We start from the raw sequence: 3,539 nt of genomic DNA on the forward strand, positions 1-3,539 counted from the left end.
AACCGTCTGCAAATCATCCTTTGGCTGGATGGACGTGGCATCGGCTGCTATTTCTCTAACAATGCTCTCTGTTCTGTCCCTCTTAAATAAACCATGAAACAAAAAGATTTATACTTATATAGATGTATGGCTTGTGACAAAAAACTGCAGGATATATTGTGGAGAGCTTTTAAATCAAAGTCCATAAGGGTTATAGTCTACACACAAATGTATTTAAAAAGTAGTGGGAAATTATTTTCAAGCCACTTTTTCATGGTTCACCTTATGACCTATTAGGACATGTTTTAAGATCACCGTCGGTCAATCCATCACTCCACAGGTACGAGTACAAGCAGGCCATTCAGAAGTGTTTGTAGCAGATGAGAGGGAACAAACATCTTGTAGGTACAGATTTTATTTCTATAAGTCATTTATTGGTGTTTATTAATACTGACTTGGAAAAGTAAGTCCTCGAGAACAGCCCATTTAAAAATACATGCAGGGAGTTTTCATAACTATAACATCCATCTGTGATTTGTCACTTAATCATAAACTTTTCCCAATGAGAAATATATAACTCCCAATGGATTAAGCAAACTGACAATATTAAAGGTTTCACAATAAAAGGGGAACAACAGAAAATTGCACTGTATGCGGACGACGTTTTTATATACTTGGAGGAGCCAGCTAATACATTGTCTGAGCTATTTAAACTTTTAAATACCTTCAGTAAATACGCAGGACGTTACAGAAGAGTATTCGGGCCATTGAAGGAAAAATATAATTGACAGGCTAAAAAAAACAAAAAACCTTTGTGCGCTTCAGAAAAGTTGAAATTCAAGATCCAGATTTCTTTTTCATGGAGAGACGTCTGTCCGTCCCTCATCGTCTGTCCGTCCCTCATCATTTACCCGTAGATGTGAAGTCACATTAAATCACTTAATTGTGACTCTATAGTGTTGATTACTGCTTATGGACATGATTTTACACTGGATTTCCTTGATTAATAAGAACATTTAAATAAGCAGCCGGGATCCGTGTCTTTGTCCTTCGTTCTCCACGAACGTCTGCGACAGGACAAGTCAGCAGGCTGCTCTGTCCCTTCTCGTCCTGATACTGATAACTGACTGTCCCAGGACAGGACAAGGCTGCAGGCTGCTCTGTCCCTTCTCGTCCTGACACTGATAACTGACTGTCCCAGGACAGGACAAGGCTGCAGGCTGCTCTGTCCCTTCTCGTCATGACACTGATGATAACTGACTGTGTTTATGAGCAACACTCTGTTGTGAAGCATCTTTTCACCACTTCATTAAAGCTGCCATACATGTTGTAGCAGCAGTCACACACGCTGGCGTGTGGACGGACGCATTTTCTAAAAAAAAAGATTTGCCACCGTGAAAAAAAGAAAATCTCGACTTTGATTTTCGACTTTTTCTGAAGGTTGTTGGTTTTTTAGCCTCCAAATTAATTTTTTCTTGGCCCTAATACTCTTCCGTAGAATATATACACTAAATGTTCAGAAAACCCAGATTTGAACTCAGAACTATTCTCCATGAAAACAACTCAAGAATAAATTTAATTTGAAATGGGACCAGACTGCAAGTTAATTCCGAGGTGTTCTCTTACCTTAAAATGTTTCTACACTGGCTATGACCCCCTCCTTACCAGAATAAAACATACAGACATACAGAGATGGAACTCCAACCCTTTGATGAGTTTTACTCAAAGGGTGGAGACCATAAAAAGGAACATTCTCCCGAGACGTCTTTTCTTGTTTCAAGCTCTTCCAGTAGAAATCGCCCAAAAACTATTTTCAGAGTGGAACACCATTATATCAGATTCATATGGCAGGGAAAAGGGGAGAGGAGGTATGGCAGGACCAAATTTGAAAGATTATTTCTTATCATCACAAATTAGGCCACTGATAAACTTGTGTAACCATGACTACCATGCCAGATGGAAAGACATTGAAATGTCACTCATCAAGGACCCTCCGATTCCTACATTACGAGGCAATAAGGATCTGGGAAAATTATAAACAGGATGCAAAATCCATGGATAAAATTCCAAATTAAAATTTGGAACTAAATTAATCCATCCATCCGTTTCTGGGTGGTGGGGGTGTCAGTCTGAGCACCGTCACCCAGATCACATTGACCCATTAAGAACCTTCCTGCAGGTGGAGAGCCCACAGGAAGGTGGCGCCCGGCGTGGGACACGAACCCTCTACCTAGAGACTGAGAGTCTCATGCTCTACCTACTGAGCTGGACGGGGGACATGAACCCTCTACCTAGAGACTGAGAGTCTCATGCTCTACCAGCTGAGCCAGCCGGGGTCGTTGAACTCAGTTAAAGACATATATAAATTGCATGACAAGTTAGGACTAATGAGATGGTGTGCCTGTGACCCGGACTTTAAACCTAACCAACTGGACCTCAGATTCAGAAGCCGGATAGGGAATAACAGCATTTTATTCAAAAACAGATAAGGGACAATTAAAAGGTTTTCAAATTTTGAAAAGAGAACACACTCTAGAGAACCAAGACTTCTATAGGCATTTACAACTGCGACATTACTTTAACCAAGTTATTAGAAACTACACATTGGATCCAAATGACATGGTGCCACAAGCGCTCTTACATGCTTACTCATCAGAGCGAGTCAAAGGTACTATATCAAGACTGTATAAGGAATAAAACTCATTCCATAGATTATGTTAAAGAGAAATGGGAGAAGGAAGGGAATTCTGAAATCTCAAAGGGTGAATGGTACAGTTGTGAGTTTCAGTGGGAATGCACCAATTCGCATACATGGAGAGAATTTGCATGGAAGTGTTTTATTAGATTATTTGTGATTTACAGGTGAGGAACCAAAGTGCTGGAGGATATGCGGGCGTCAGGATGCTCACCTCTGGCATCTATTCTGGGAATGTCCAGTAATTGGAAATTTCTGGTTGGAGATACACAAAATATTACAAATGATGTTCCACATGAAAATGCCTTACCATTTTAAAACCTTCTTTTTGAGAGAGGTTAACTTTCTCACAGAACATCCCAACAAATACTTATTCGGTGTTTTGATATCTGCTGGAAGGAAAACCATAACCAGACGCTGGCTGCGTCCTGACTCCCCCACGGTAGAGGAATAGACTGACATTGTTTACCAAATATATATAGTGGAAAAGATTACTTACTCACTTCATCTGCAAATGGATACATTTACAAAGTCATGGTGAAAATGGGTCTCTTATGTACGATGGTCACGGCCATAACCACTTTTTTATGTCTGCTTACCTTTTTTGTCAGTCTCTCAAGATTCTGAGAGGGTCCCCTGGTCTCTGAGTCAAAGTCATTTAAAACTTTGTTTCTTTATTTCATATATTAAAAATAGATATTGTGCATATTGATGCTTGATGTAAACTGGGATTATCAATAAATAAAAAATAAATAAAAAGTAAAACATCTAACTTTTTTTTTCTTTTTAACCAAGGTTGTATTTTGTATTCCTATTCTGCATAACCACTATCCACTCCGCTGATTGGCTGCTTCCCTGAAGCTCC

Source organism: Lipophrys pholis, assembly GCF_963383615.2.
Source record: "Lipophrys pholis genome assembly, chromosome: 19".
In the NCBI taxonomy this organism is placed as follows: Eukaryota; Metazoa; Chordata; class Actinopteri; order Blenniiformes; family Blenniidae; genus Lipophrys; species Lipophrys pholis.